Consider the following 16,837-nt stretch of genomic DNA (forward strand, 5'->3'; position numbering starts at 1 on the left):
ACACACATTATTTCACATGTCATGATAACCCTGTGAATTAAGACTGAACAGAAGTTATCCTCATTTTACATGGAAATACAGGTTATGAAACAGACCCTGGCCAGTTTGGCTCAGTGGTTAGAGTGTCGGCCTGCAGTCCAGAGAGACCCAGGTTCAGTTCCCACTAAGGGCACGTACCTGGGTTGCGGTTTGTCCCCGGCCCTTGTTGGTCCTGCGGTGGCTACTTGATGTGTCCCTTTTACGTCGATGTTTCTCTCTCCTCCCCCCCACTCTCTCTCTCTCTTCCTCTCTCTCCCTCCCACTCTATCTGAACAAGAAAAAGAAAATGGAAAACTGTCCTCCGGTGAGGATAAAAAAAAAGAAAGAAAGAAAGAAACATCAAGTGATTTGCCCAACATCAAACAGCCAGTAAATGGGGGGAAAGTTCTAGAATCCAGGTCTTTGGACACTTAGGCTTGTTCTTTCTACCTGACCATAATAAAACCCATTACTTTTATTTTTAAGCTAGCCTATTAACTGTCCTAAGTCAGTGATTTTTCAGTCCTGGGTACACATTAAAATCCCCTTGGGTACTTGGAAAAGTAACTCCCAAGCGGGGGCCCTACCCCAACAATTACACTGGAACCTGTGGGTAAGGTTTTAGGCATTTGGGATTTTTTATTGTTGTTGTTGTTGTTAATCCTCACCAGAGGATATTTTTCCATTGCTTTTTAGATAGAGAGGGAGGGAGAGAGAAACATCAATGTAAAAGAGACACATGGGTGGGTTGGTTGGTTGCCTCTCCCATGACCCCAACCCAGGGCAGGGATGGAACCTGCAACCCAGGCACGGACCCTTGACGAGGAATCAAACCCAAGACCCTTCTGTCCCCAGTCTGATGCTCTAACCGCTGAGCAAAACCAGCCAGGGCATGCATTTGGGATTTTTATTAATTCTCCCAGGTGATTCTAATGTATGGTGTCAAGTGGCGTTGTGTAGGTGCTTTGTAAACACCTCATTTAAACTTCATCACCATCCCGTCAGCTAGGTATTATTCACATGTTGCAGGTGAGCAAACCATGATGCAGGAAGGATAAGTAAATTTCCCAGCTGCTACCATAGTTCCCAAACTGTGTTCCAAGACGCTCTGAGTTGCCTGGAGTTCTGCAGGATATTTGAAACATTTTAGCGAAACAGCAATACTCGCCATTTGTGAACTTCTGGCTCAAGGGTGTTCACAGTTTCTACAGTAAATGGTGCTACAGTCTAATCCATGACATCATGACTGCAAAACTGGATTTTTCAACATGAGGTCAGTGTGGAACAGGAAATGAGCAGGTGGTATTCACTCTGATTCCAGAGTTAGAAAAAGAATGCAATGTCCAACTGTCACAGATACCCCATTAGTAACTGTAGTAACTTAATTGTGGTAACTTTAATTGAATTAAAATTTTTTCTTTCAATTTATGTGTATTGTTTTTTCAAATGGCTATGTTGTCAGGACATAATTCGTTAAGTTGTCTGGACCTGGTTATTTAATAAAGGGAAGTCGATGGCATTTTTAAAAAAAGACACCGAAGCACTAAGGGCACCACCCTAATGCCAAGGTCACAGAAAGGGGCAGAGGTAGGATTTGAATTTGGTCAGTCTGACCCCAGAGTCGGAACACGTAACCATTCCTCTTAACTGGGTTCGATCAGTGCTTTTCTTCTGTGTCCGGTTCTAGATGCCAAACCCTAAACGCTGAGTTAGGGGTCAACCTGAATCGATAGAGCAGACATAAAGTGAACATTACTATCAGGACCACAAATTATTATAATGTCTTCTGGCAAGTTAATATAGCATCCCTGAGTCTCAGTTTCCTCATCTGTAAAATAGGGATAGCAAACTCTACACTGCAGAGTTGTTGGGAGGATTACACAAGATAAAAATGGTAAAGTATTTGTAGGCAATAAGTGTTTGTTCTTTCCCTGTCTTTCCTCCTCACTTCCATGACAGATCTAAAAGCACAGGGACACACCAGTGTCCACGGAGGTGTGAGACACACACACACACTCCTACCATTGGTCCTTAGCAGCATCAGCCCCAGAACCAATGACCACCTCCCCCAGGTGTTATTTACAGGAGGAAGGCCCTACACCAGCCTAGGCGCCTGAGCTTTCATCTTTAGATAGATTTTTGGGAGACTTGAAGTCTTTTATAAAATAAACCTCTTTCAGCCCTGTCCATTTTGGCTCAGTGGTTGAAGTGTTGACCCATGGACCAAAGGGTCATGGGTTCAATTCCAGGTCAAGGGCATGTACCTGGGTTGCAGGTTCAATTACCAGACCCAGTTGGGTCATGGTCATGGGGGAGGCAACCAGTCGATGTGTCTCTCTCTTTCTTTTTTATCCTCACCCGAGGACATTTTTGCCTTTATCCTCAGATAGAGCGGGAGGGAGAGAGGGAGGAAGAGATAGAGAAAGAAACATGGATGTGAGAGAGACACATCAAGTGGCTGCCACTCACACAACCCCAACTGGGTTTGGGGACAAACTGCAACTGAGGTACGTGCCCTCGATGTGTCTCTCTTACATTGGTATTTCTCTCTCTCTCCCTCTCCCTCTCCCTTCCACTTTCTAAAAATCAATGGCAAAAATGTCCTCAGGCGAGGATTAATAAAATGCTCGATGATCACCTATTTTAAAAAACAGACCTCTTTCTGCAAGAGGTGACTCTGTGTCTCACCTGGCAGTCGAACTCAAGGTCAGCATCCGAGGAGGAAGAAAAAGAAGCAACAGTGTCCCTAATACATTCATCTCATAAATATCTAGTGAGCATCTACTATGTTCCAGACACAAAGGCATGGACATGAACAAAATGTAATCACTGCCCTCAAGAGTTAAGGTCTAATGAAGGACACAGGCAGTTACAGATCCTATGTGACATACGCTAATGCAGGAAGAAAGTATAGGCATTATGGGAGTACATAAGAGGAGCACAGAATCCAGACTTACAGGGTCAGCAAAGACTTCCTGGAAGAATGACATCTAGAGTGAAACTTAAAGGATGATGAAAAAGAATTCGCCAAGTTAAGAAGGCATGGAGCATTCTAGGTGGAGAAAACAGGTTCGCAGAGGAAAAGGTCCGAGGATGGAAAAGCAAAATGTATGAGAATTAGGTATATTTCATAACTGTGCAAAGGGCACACTTATGACTGCTTTTAGAGTCCAAAACATTAGTCAATTTTTTTCATTTAAAAACTATTTACCGCCCTGGCCGGTTTGGCTCAGCGGTTAGAGCATCGACCTGCAGTCCAGAGAGACCCGGGTTCGGTTCACACTAAGGGCACGTACCTTGGTTGCAGTTTGTCCCCGACCCTGGTTGGGTTGTGTGGGTGGCAGCCACTCGGTGTGTCCCTTTCACGTCAATGTTTCTCTCTCTCTCCCTCCTTACTCTATCTGAACAACAACAACAACAAAAATGAAAAAATGTCCTCAGGTGAGGATAAAAAAAAAATTATTATTTCATTTACAGATTCATGGGATTGTAATAAACACATTTAAAAAACAAGAAAACAAAAAACTATTTACGACTTCCGGTCAAGATGGCGGGTAGGTAAACGCGGTATCGCGTCCTCCCACAACCACATCAAAGTTACAACTAAACTACAGAACAACCATCATTCAAAACCACCTGAAATCAAGCTGACCAAAGAGTTGCAGGTTTGATTCCAGTCAAGGGCACGTACAGCATGATTAACAAGATTAGTGCTTTCTTGCGTGTGTGTACACCTGTGCACCACGACAGTGTGAGCCCAACACTAATCTTCCCTATCTTGCCACATACTGACACTACCTTCTTAAGACTCATGATCCCAGGAAGCACAGAGAGTCCCAAAGAAGGTGAACTCCAAGAGGCCCACACCAAGACACATCATCATCAAAATGCAAAAGGTTCAAGACAAAGAGAGAATCTTTTTTTTTTTTTTTTGACCCTCACCTGAGGACATTTGTTTTCCATTTTTTGTTCAGATAGAGGGAGAGGGAGAAAGAGAGAGAGAAACATCGACGTGAAAGGGACACATCGAGTGGCTGCCACCCGCACGACCAACCAGGGCCGGGGACAAACTGTAACCGAGGTACGCGCCCTTAGCGGGAACCAAACCCCTATCTCTCTGGACCACAGGCCGATGCTCTAACCGCTGAGCCAAACCAGCCACAGCCAAAGAGAGAATCTTAAAAGCAGCAAGAGAAAAGCAGTTAGTTACCTACAAGGGAGTTCCCATAAGACTGTCAGCTGGCCCTAGCCAGTTTGGCTCAGCGGTTAGAGCGTTGGCCTGCGGACCAGAGAGTCCTGAGTTTGGTTCCCGCTAAGGGCACGTACCTTGGTTGCAGTTTGTCCCTGGCCCCTGTTGGGGTCGTGTGGGTGGCAGCCAGTCGATGTATCTCTCTCACGTCGATGTTTCTCTCTCTCTTTCTCCCTCTCTCCCTCCTGATCTATCTGAAGATAAATGCAAAAACGAGGATAATAAAAAAATAAAATAAAATAAAAAAGACTGTCAGCTGATTTCTCAAAAGAAACTTTGCAGGCCAGAAGGGAGTGGCAAGAAATATTCAGAGTGATGAAACGCAAGAACCTACAACCAAGATTACTCTATCCTGCAAAGCTGTCATTTAGAATCGATGGCCATATAAAGAGTTTCCCAGACAAGGAAAAGCTAAAGGAGTTCATCACCACCAAACCATTATTATAAGAAATGTTGAAGGGTCTTCTTGAAGAAAAAGATAAAAAATATGAACAAACAAAATGGCAATGAATATATATCTATCGACAATTGAATCTACAAACAAAATGAACAAGCAGAACAGAAACATTCCCATAGATACAGAGAACATTTTGTTGGTTGCCAGATGAAAGGGGGTTTGGGGGAATGGGTGAAAAAGGTGAAGGGATTAAGAAGTACAAATTGGTTGCTAGACTGACAAACCTCAAAGGGAAGGGGGTTTAGGGGGTGGGAAGAAATAAACCAAAGAACTTACATGCAAAACCAATGGACACAGACAACAGTGTGGGGAAAGGCAGGAGGGGGGTGGGAGTGGGGAGGAGGGGGTCAATGGGGGAAAAATAAGAAACATCTGTAATACATTCAACAATAAATATAATAAATAAATAAATAAATAAATAAATAACTATTTACCAAACTCCTACCAGATGTAAATTCTCTTTGTTGTTGCTGGTGGTGGTGGTGGTGGTGGTGTGTGTGTGTACACCTGCACACCACCAGTGTGAGCCCAACACTAATCTTCCCTATCTTGCCACATACTGACACTACCTTAAGACTCATGATCCCAGGCTGGAGTCCTACATAGATGGCAAGCCTGGTTTGACTCTCTTTTTTTTTTTTGGAGGCTGCCCCGGAGCTGACTTTCCCTTCCGCCCTCCTCGTCCCCCTTCTGCTCCCACACCTGCTTTGACTCTTGGTTGTCATGTGAGGACATGCTTTGCATTTCAGCAGCCCTAATGAGAAAGTTCCAGTCTTATGTGGAACTTCTATTAACCTCTCAGCCACCAGGGGCAGTAGGTCAAAAGTGAGGAGACAGCAAGGTGATGCTGCTCCTATTCTGAATGTGGACGAAAAAGGGATTTGATGGAAAGAAACCTCACGTTGTGATTCGATCACAAATTCCTAACTGGGCAGGTAATGGTGGGTAGGTTTCATCACCCTAGTCACATAACATTTTAGTAAAAGATTTATCTTTTCCTTAAGCAAATCCTGTCATTGTTTCTGTGCATCTAGGTTAACATACTTTTGAAATGCCTCCTTTTAGACTCCTCCTTTTAAAGTGTGCCCACCCACGCCCTGGCCAGTTTGGCTCAGCGGTTGGAGTGTTGGCCTGCGGACCAGAGAGTCCGGGGTTTCATTCCCGCTAGGGGCACGTACCAAAATAATAATAATAATAATAATAATAATAATAATAATAATAATAAAAAACAACTGTGCCCACCCTCAAGAGAGCATTAATCATGTTAACCATGCTGTAATCCAATCCCCACCTTGCTTTCTCCCACCTCCATGTCATCTTCCTTACTTCCCACTTAGTTCCAAATGCACAAACTAAACTGCAAACTGTCATTTCTTGGAAGCATTTTTCTCAGTTGAGATTGTGCTTCTGGGGTATTCTCTGTTTGGCTCAAATAATTTTTATAAAAAATTTTTTGGGCCCTGGCCGATTTTGCTCAGCAGTTAGAGCATCAGCCTGCTAACCAAAGAGTCACAGGTTTGATTCCAGTCAAGGGCACGTACCTCACGTTGCAGTTTGTCTCCAGCCCTGGTGGCTCGTGCAGGAGGTAGCCAGTCGATGTGTCTCTCTTACATTGATGTTTCTCTCTCCCTCTCTCCTACTCTATCTGAAGATAAATAGAAAAATATCCTCGGGTGAGGATTACAAAAAAAAGTAAAAAAAATTTTTTTGGATGTTCTTATGTCAACATTGGTTTGAGAGACCTGGGAATGCCTCATTGCTCACATCAGGAATGTAAGCTTAGAGAAAGGTGGCAAATATGGTATTTACTTTATAGCTGAGGGTTGGACACCAGACTTTTTAACCATGGTTGAGGAAATGATTTGGCTTATTCTATTTAAATCTTTGGAGCTCCCAGGTTGTGCAAGATTGGAGACTGGGGTGGGTGAGGTTAGAACAGCCAACCTCAACATAGTTGCCCTATAATGTCCAAATATCTTCAGATAGAGTGGGAGGGGGAGAGAGAGAGATCGAGACATCGATTGGCTGCCTCCCACACTACCCTGACCAGGGCATACTGCAACCAAGATACGTGACCTTGACTGGAATCGAACCTGCGACTCTTTGGTCTGCAGACCGACACTCTAACCTCTAAGCCAAATTGGCCATGGCAGGACCATCTTTTTAAAAAAATTTATGATAGCTCTGGCTGGGTATCTCATTGGTTAGAACCTAGTCCCCATACACCAATTTTGCCGTTTGATCCCTGGTCATGTTTCTTGTTTGTTTGTTTTGTTAATCCTCACCTGAGGATATTTTCCCATTGATTTTTTTTTCAGATAGAGTGTGTGTGTGGGAGCATGGATGTGAGAGAGACGCATGGATTGGTTGCCTCCCACACAACTCTGACCAGGCGGGAATCAAACCTGAAACCCAGGTACATGCCCTTGACCAAGAATCAAACCTGTGACCCTTCGGTCCCACACTCTAACCACTGACCTAAACCGGCGAGAGCCCCAGTCATGTTTCTCTCTCTCTCTCTCTCTCTCTCTCTCTCTCTCTCTCTCTCTCAAATCAATTTAGAAATTATTATAAGCAAAATTAGCCAGGATAGAAATATCCCCAAGGAGACAACTCTTCTGAGAAGTCCCTGAAGCCCTGGCCGGTTTGGCTCAGCGGTTAGAGCGTCAGCCTGCGGTCCGGAGAGACCCGGGTTCGGTTCCCGCTCATGGCACCTACCTCATTTGCGGTTTGTCCCTGGCCCTGGTTGAGTCGGGCAGGAGGCAGTCACTCCATGTGTCCTTTTCACATCGATGTTTCTCTCTCTCTCTCTCTCTCCTCCTACTCTATCTGAACAAAATATGGAAAAATGAGGATTAAAAAAAAAAAAGAAATCCCTGAAGACTTCAAGCTGGCTGCTCAGCCCTTAACCTGCCTGTGACCAGGGCATGACCTGTGCCCTTCCCAGCTTTGGGGAAAGACTCAGTCACTCAGGCCCTCCCTGCCTAGCCCGGATCTGCTGACCTCATAGGGGGAGGTGGCGGCTTAGCTAGACAGGGACCTTTCACCTCCTTCCTGCCCACTCATTTCCCTGCTGCAGCGGCAGGTCCCTGGATGGCAGGCAGGCACCTGTTAACACAGCCTGACTCCTCTGGCGGCAGAAGCAGGAGTCGGACTGGACTCCGCCATCCTAAGGGGGTTTACGATTCTGGCCCAGGTTTGGGGGACTCTCTAGGGTTCCTCTTCAGGTTGCTATGTGGTCATCCTCAGGAAGGGGGAACACCTGCCTCACTGAGTTGTGGGGCCACGGCCTTCTGGAGGCCCCTCCACGCGGAGAGAGGCTAAGACAGTACCCGAAGTCACTCACAGACCCCTCTCCTAGGACCCGAGAAGAGGGTGGCTTCGGAGGTGACGGGGAGCTCCCGTCTAAGGGACGGGCCGACCTAGACTCCGAACCATGTGCAGACCTTCCCGCCCTGCCCCCGCCGGGCGAGCACCGATGCCCGGTCCCGCGGTCGGCGTCCGGTCCCGGGACTTGCCCGGCCCCGACGTCTCGGTTCAAGGGTGAAGGTGAGGGCAGACCCCTCCCTTCCCGCTACGTGCGGCCCGGGGCGGCTTCCGCTGAGTCAGCCCTGGGAAGAGGCCGCGGCCTGGGTCGGCTCGCCCGCTGGCTTCCTGCCCCGCGGGGCAGCCCCCGCCGCGGTGCGCGCCCGGTCGGTGGCCCGATGGCCCGACGGGTGGCCGGTGCCGCCGGGGCGGCGGGGGCGACCGCGCAGCCTGCTCTCCGGTCGTGGGGAGCCGGCGCTGTGGGTCCGAGAGGCACTCCTGACCCCAGCAGTCCAGCGCCTCGCTGGGGCTTCCCTTCCCTCCTGGGACACACACAGTGTCCTTCGGAAACCTGCATTAACGACTGGTTCCTCCCGGCTCAGAACTTCCCTGGTAAACTAGTCTGCTGCTAAGAGGGAGGAATGGTCTCTCCTGATGGCCCCGCCACCCCAGGAAGCCCCGGGGAAGGACAGATGCCCGTGCGGCTCAAGTACGAAAGGGAGTGTGAATCGTTCGGAGCGTGGGTTCCTCTTCTTTCTTCCTTCCTTTCTTTTTTAAAAAATATTATTATTTCTTTTTCTTTATTGATTTTAGAGAGAGAGGGAGAGAAAGATGGAAACATCCATGAGAGGGAACATCCACTGACCGCCTCCTGCAGGCCCCCCCACTGGGGATCTGGCCCACAACCTGGGCAAGTGCCCTGACTGGGAATGGAATTGGCGACCTCTTGGTGCAGGGTCCACGCTCAACCACTGAGCCACACGGCCCGCCCTGCCCTTCCTTCTTTTCTTTTCTTTTCTTTTCTTTTCTTTTCTTTTCTTTTCTTTTCTTTTCTTTTCTTTTCATCCTTCCTGCCTTCCTTTCCCCCCCCCCACCCCTCCTTTCTTTCTTAGTTTCATTCATTCAGAACTATGTCCCCAGCCCTGGCCAGTATGGCTCAGCGGTAAGAGCCTCGCCCATGGACCAAAAGAGTCACAGGTTTGATTCCAGCTCCGTTACCTGGGGGCCAGTTCCACCTGGGGGCCAACCAGGGTCGTGCAGGTGGCAACCAGTCCATGTGTCTCTCTCACATCTATGTCTCTCCCCCCACCCCCGCCAACTTTATCTGAAGATTAATGTAAAAAACATCTTCAGGTGAGGATTTAAAAACTAAAATAAAAAAACTATGTTCCTGTTGTTTGCCTGTTTGCCTGTCAGAGGCCAGTTTCCTCATCCGTGTATAAATAATAACTGTTATTGCACCTGTTTCTTAGCTCGGGATCTGGCACATAGTATGAACTCAGTACGCTGTAAAATGTGCCTGTCATGGGACAACACTTGATCTCAAAGCTGGATGTTTCACATAAAAAGGAAAATACGTCTGGGTAGGTGGGCTTTGTTTCACCACTCAAATCACACTCAGTGGACTATGATCAATTACTTCTGTTTCTCTTCTGGATAAAACAGACCCAGTTGAATGTAAGCTAGGAATTGGAATGCCAATGGTGCTTCCTAAAACTCCTAAAACATGACTTAATCTACCCTCCCATATGTATATCCCCCCCAACTCCCCCCCCCTCACACACACACACTCAAGGTTTTATCCTAGTTTCCAAAGCCACAGGCCAAAAAGCAACATGAATGCCTCCTTGTTGGTTTCATGTAATCGACTCTAGTGATTTTTTTAAATCATGGAGTATAGATTCTTCTCCTCCTCTTTGTCCTTGTTGATCTGTCCAAACTAGAGTCAGTTTCTGGAGGCACCAAGCATCTCAGCTGAGTCTGAAAAGAGGAATAAGAGTTCACAGGTAAAGAAAAAGAGAACAGGTCGTTTCAGGTGTTGAGAGGAGCACAGGCAAGACTCAGAGGCTCCACAGGACATGTTCTGTGGAACAATATGCAGCTCTGTGTAGAGGAACCTGGGTCCCAGCTGAGGCACAATGGCGTAATAGCTTAGCACTGGAACTCATGGGCCACACTGCCTGGGTTTGAATTCTAGCTCTATTTCTTACTAGAAAGTTATTTAATTTCTCTGTGCCTCAATACTAGAAAGTTATTTAATTTCTCTGTGCCTCAATTCTTTTTCTTTTTTTAATCCTCATCTGAGGATATTTTTCTATTTATCTTCTGATTGAGTGGGAGGGAGGGAGGGAGAGAGAAACATCGATGTGAGAGAGACACATCGACTGGTTGCCTCCCACATGACCCCAACCAGGGCTGGGGACGAACCGCAACTGAGGTACGTGCCCTTGACTGGAATCAAACTCAAGACTCACTGGTCCGCAGGCCGATGCTGTAACCGCTGAGCCAAACCGTGAGCCAAACCGGCCAGGGCTCAATTTTTTTTTTTTATCCTCACCGGAGGACACCCTTCCATTTTTTGTTCAGGTAGAGTGGGAGGGAGAGACAGGAACAGAGAGAGAGAGAGAAACATCGATGTGAAAGGAACACGTCGAGTGGCTGCCACCAGCACAACCGACCAGGGCCGGGGACAAACTGCAACCGAGGTACATGCCCCTAACGGGAACCGAACCCGGGTCTCTCAGGACCGCAGGCCGACGCTCTAACCGCTGAGCCAAACCGGCCAGGGCCAGGGCTCAATTCTTCATCTATAAAGTAAGATCATAAAAGTACCCGTCTCCTAGGTTGTTAGGAGAATTCAATAAATTAATAAATGGAGAGAATGTAGAACAGTAATGGTACATGGTAAGTGTTCCATAAATGTTACATATTTCTTTTCACAATTTGTATGTAAGCTTTGGAGCAGCCACATTTTTTTCACCATTCAGCTCCAAGTATACCCTCTACAAGAGGCTTTCTTCAACTAATCTGAAATGACTCTCCATTGCGTACAGCCCCAATGCACTTAATTTGTCTGCATCAGTGTTTTAATGGACTCCTCCAACAGTGGCCTGAGGGCTAGTCACATCAACAGAGAGGGAAGTTACTTCAACAAATCAAGGAGGTGTCTCATGACACAATGACTCAGTTAAGACATTCAACATTTAGCAAATATTTACTGAGCACTCACTATGTGCCAGTCACCATGTTTCACAGGTGACGGAGGGTAATTGATTGAAAGGTCTCAGAAAGACCAACCTTTGTCTCTAATATCTGTCTTCCTGACTACTGGAAAGATTTAGCACTGATTTCACTTCTTCAAAGCCCTGTTAAGGGTGATGCATTCTGATTGCGTCAAGGTTCTAGGTTACCCACAGTAGATCTGATAACTAACAGCAGTAGGAGTCCCATTATCTGATCAACTCATCTTCTGGGATCCATAAGGGTTTCAGTGGATCTGTGAACCCTGAAAATTATGTGTTTATTTGTTCACCCTTCCTCCATCCACCCCTACCCTCTATCCCCCAGGGAGTTCTATTTCAGGTACTATAAGAACTAGATAATGTGATAATCTTCCCAATTACAAAATACTTAAAATATAACAAAAAAAACATTTTTTTAAATGCATAACAGAGCTTGAAGGGAAATCTACAGGAGCAACAAACACACATGTGAAGACTCAAGGTCATGTGAAGATAGAGGTGGAGGTTGGAGGTATGTCAAGGAAGGTGTGGGGTTCCCAGAAGTGAGGAAAGATTCTTCCCTAGGACCCAGAGAAAGAAGGGCCTGCCAACATCTTTGGATGTTGAACTATAAGAGAATACATTTCTGTTGTTTAAGTCACCCAGTCTGTGGTACTTTGTTATGGCAGCCCTAGGAAACTAATACAGGTGGGTGTAGATAGGGAATGAAAAGGATTCCAACACGAAATTGATATCATTTACACACTTGCAGGAATATGTCAAATTCACTTATTTTTAGGACACCAGAAAGCTGTGTTGGATCATGGGGAAGGGGATGGGAACAAGGCAGTGGGGAGGGGAGAAGATGGTGCTGTGAGCCACCGTGGTGTAGGGCTCGAGGATATCTGGAGCCAGACCAGGGCTGAACTGCGAGTAGAGGTCCAGGGGAAGGCACAGGCCTTGGAAGAGAAGAATTCTCGTCAGTGTTATCCAAGAAGTGACTTTGGGGACAGGCCACACTTCTGGGTTCCCCAAAGGCAGAGGTTTTCACTCTTCTCTCACTAAGGACTTCATTAATTAGCCTGCATCCATAAATCTACGTTGTGATTTTGTCTCCAAACATTTTTGCCTATCAAGAGATTCTGGTTCACGAGTGAGAACTAATAAGTATTTATTCATTCACTTCAACATTTACTGGATGCCGGTTTTGTGCCACTGGGTGGTGACAAAACCTGAAGGAATTGCATTATCTATTTCTTTTTTTTTCTTTTTTTGGTAATCCTCACGGGAAGATATTTTTTTCATTGATTTTTAGAAAGAATGAAAGGGAGGGAGGGAAGGGGGGAGAGAGCGAGAAAGAGAGAGAGACATTGATGTGAGAGAGACACATCAATTTTTTGCCTCCCACATGCTCCCCAACCAGGGTGGAGGATCGAACCTGCAACCCAGGTACGTGCCCTTCACCAAGAATCAAACCCGCGACCCTTTGGTGCTCAAGTCAACACTAACCTCTGAGCCACACCAGCCAGGGCTCATTATCTATTACTAAACAGTCTAAACTTAATTGAAATAATTCTAGTCAAAATTAAATCACTTGATATTTCAGTTAGCCAGCGACCTTACTTTAGGGAGTGTATATGGGTTACACCAGGCTTTCTAAAATATTGGAAATAGCTCTAGGAACCTTTTTTTAAGTGTGAACAAGGCTAATTTTCTAATTCTGAAAGGTAAGCAGAGAGCAAAGTCTTTTGTTTTCCAACCCTGTGAGCCCTACACAAAGATCACAGACCCTACAATATAAATAAAATAAAAGCAAGATTTAATGCCACTTCCCATAGACTGTCAGACCCAGAGGCAATAACAAAACAAAGCAAAGCAAAAAAAGAGAATAACAAGGGTTGACAAGGATGTGGAGACACTGGAACCTTCATGAATGGCTGGAGGGCGTGTACATGGTGTTCCTGCTTTGGAGGAATGTTTGCTAGTTCCTCAAGGAGTTAAACACAGAGTTACTATATGACCCAGCAATTGTATACTAAAAGAGTGAATATTGTTGTACATGAATTGTACCTCAATAATAATAAAAAGAAAATCTTCTGCCCATCTTTGTGCTCTATCCACACACTGCCCATCTCCAAAGGCTACCACTTTTTTTTATTATTATTAATTTGTTTTTGTTTCTCCTTTTTCCCCCATTGACACCCCCTCCCCATCTTCCCCTGCCCCATCCCCAGCTTTGTTGTCTATGTCCATTGGTCATGCATACATGCATGTAAGTTCTGTGGTTTATCTCCCCACCACCACCACACACCCCCCTCTGGGGCTTGTCAGTCTGTACCCCACCTCTATGCCTCTGGGTCAATTTTGTTCATCAGTTTGTTTAATTCATTATATTTCACAAATAAGTGAGATCATGTGATATTTGTCTTTCTCTGAAGGCTACCACTTTTAACTGTCTCTGGAGAATCTTTCCAAAGAAAAGATACATATCTATAGATATATAGATACACAGATATTATTATCTTTTCTTTGCTTTTTCTTTATTGGTTTTAGAGAGAGGAAAGGAGAAAGAGATAGAAACATGATGAGAGAGAACATCAACTGGCTACCTCCTGCATGCCTCCCACTAGGGACTTGGCCCACAACCTGGGCATGTGCCCTGACTGGGAATCCAACCAGGACCTCTCAGTCCATGAGACGATGCTCAGTCCACTGAGCCACACCAGCTGGGGTAGCATAATACTTTCAAGGTTCATCCATGTGTGTCATTAAATAACAATTTCATTTTTTTATGTCCAAATATTTCATTGCATAGATGTACCACATTTTGTTCATCCATGCATCAATTGATGAACATTTGGGTTGTCTCCCCTCTTTGGCTTTTGTCAATAGTGCTGATATAAATATTGGTGTACAGGTTTTTATATGGATATACGTTTTCAATTCTCTTGGGCATATAAGAGTGGAATTGCTAGGTTAAATGGTAACTATATGTTTAATATTTCAAGGAAGAGCCAAACTGTTTTTGCAAAGTGGTTCCATTGTTTTACAATTCCACTAGCAATGTATAGGGTTCTAATTTTTCCACATTCTTGACAAATTTTTTATTGTCTTTTTTTTTTTTAATCCTCACCCGAGGATATTTTTCCATTTTTGTTCAGATAGAGTGGGAAGGAGAGAGAGGATGAGAGGGGAAGAGAGAGAAACATTGATGTGAGAGAGAAACATCAACTAGTTGCCTCCCGCATAACCTCAACCAAGGCCAGGGATGAACCGCAACAGAGGTACATGTCCTTGACTGGAATCGAACCCGGGTCTCATTGGTCCGTGGGCCGAAGCTCTAACCACTGAGCAAAACTATTCAGGACTTGTCTTTTTTATTTCAGCTCTCTTGGTGGGTATGAAGTGGTATCTCATCATGGTTTTGATTTATATTCCTGATGACTAACAATGCTGAGCATCTTTTCATAGGTATATTGGCTATTTGTATATATTTTTTTGCACGACGAAGAGTCTTTCCTTTTCAATGATTACCAGTACACCAAGTAATAACATATAACAAGTTCTTGAATTCTATCATCTAGTAATTTCTATTAAGAGATGCTGAAAGCAGCCCAAATAATTATACTAGTATTCATTGTCCTAACCCTTAGCCAGAAAGGCCTATTTTAAGGCTGGCTGCTGCTTTACACAGGTTACAAACAACTGTTTACTACTTTTTCATAGATAAAGCCTCTGACCTTCAAGAAAGCTTCAGGGAAAACTAATGAAAGAAAAGAAAGATATCTGGCTGGTGTAGCTTAGTGATTGAGCATCGACCCATGCACCAAGAGGTCACCGGTTCAATTCTGGGTCAGGACACATGTCCAGGTTGTGGGCCTGATTCCCTGTGTGGGGCATGCAGGAGGCAGCCAATCGATGTTCTCTCTCATCGATGTTTCTGTCTCTCTCTCCCTCTTCCTTTCTCTCTCTCTCAAATCAATAAAGGAAAAAAAAATTTTTTTAAAGAAAGAAAGAAAGCTTTAGAGAAAAAAATTTTAATCCTTTTTTTCTTTAAAAAAATGTTTCTTACTACATCTAAGAAAGAAAAAGTCAGTTTTATTATATATGTTGCTTGAGCTAAAAGGTATAGAAAAACAAACAATGTATACCCATTAAATTTGTAAGAAATATGAGGTAAAAAGATGAAATTTTTGAATAAACTCTAATTTGTACAAAGAAACTAGATTTGCTGTTCTCCACAATGTAAAAGAACCTGTTATATAACATACAGAAATAATTTAATGCCTTTTCACAAGAATATACCTCAAGCGTTGCAAAAGCTTCATAGTCCATGGAGGCATCTAAAATGCCAATCCATGGAACAGGCACTTCTTTCTTCTTCCCCCATCTAGTTAGGTGGTAGTTTTCATAGATTTCTGGCCTGATGTCGCAAAGGCCGCGAGTGTCTCCAGGACTTCATCCCTGTTCTGCCCGAAGTAGTTCTGGAGGATGGTCGTCTTCTCCTGGGTGTTCTCCACTTCAGTGTTGCAGCTGCCATGGGATCCCAGAACTGCCGGTTTCCTTGGCCTTGAACTTCTCCCTCTGCAGGTGGTACCGTTCAGTTTCAGGCTACGCCTCTTCTTTGGCCTGCTTCAGCCTCAGATTCTTTTGTTCACAGGCCTGGGACACCTTCTTGTTGGCCTGCTTCTCGGTCTGCAGCAGCTGCTGGATGACCTGCGGCTGACTGGCCATGGCAGCAGTTTGTATATCTGTTTCGAAGAAATGTCTATTCAACTCCTTTTCTCATTTTTAAATTGGGTTATTTGTCTTTTTATCGTTATGAGTGTTCCCTATATATTCTGGATACAAAGTCCTTTATCAGCTACATGGTTTGCAAATATTTTCTCCTATTCCATGAGTACTCTTACTTTTAAATGCTAGTGTGGCCAAGTATAAATTCTAGTTTGCTATTTATTTGCTTCTAGTCATTGAAAATATTATTCCTTTGACATCTAGCTTACATTAATAATAGAAGCTGAGAGTTGTCATTCAGTGCTTCTGGACAACTCTCAGCTACTATTTCTTAGAACTTTGCCTCTCGTTATTCCATTTTTCCTTTACAGAACACTAATTTGATGACCGTTAGTCTTACTCATTCTGTTAATTCTGTCTCTTATTTTTTTCTTCATATTTTTCATCTTCTGTCCCTGTCGCATTCTGTGTAATTTTTTAGATTTTTTTTAGTTCACCCATTCTGTCTTCCATTCTATCTGCTGTTTAACTTGCCCATTTAGTTTTTAATTTTGATTATTATGATTTTAATTTTTATTATTTGTTTTTTTAATCCTCATCCAAGGATATTTTTCCATTTATCTTCAGATAAAGTGAGAGGGAGGGAGGGTGGAAGAGAGAGAGAAACATCGATGTGAGAGAGACACATTGATTGGTTCCCTCCCACATGACCCCAACCAGGGCCCGGGACAAACCCCAAAAGAGGTACGTGCCTTTGGCCAAAATCAAATCCAGGACTCTTTGGTCCACAGGCCGACGCTCCATCTGCTGAGCCAAACCAATCAGGGCACTTTCATTTTTAAATGTTCAATT

The 16,837-nt window shown here is 44.6% G+C and overlaps 1 pseudogene; it reads right to left on the reverse strand.

The window, feature by feature from the left end:
• Positions 1-12,046: 12,046 nt before the first annotated feature.
• On the reverse strand, positions 12,047-15,985 carry LOC118619693 (annotated as a pseudogene).
• Between the last annotated feature and the right edge of the window lie 852 nt (positions 15,986-16,837).

The sequence above is a fragment of the Molossus molossus genome, unplaced genomic scaffold, assembly GCF_014108415.1.
Source record: "Molossus molossus isolate mMolMol1 unplaced genomic scaffold, mMolMol1.p scaffold_m16_p_7, whole genome shotgun sequence".
Taxonomy (NCBI): Eukaryota; Metazoa; Chordata; class Mammalia; order Chiroptera; family Molossidae; genus Molossus; species Molossus molossus.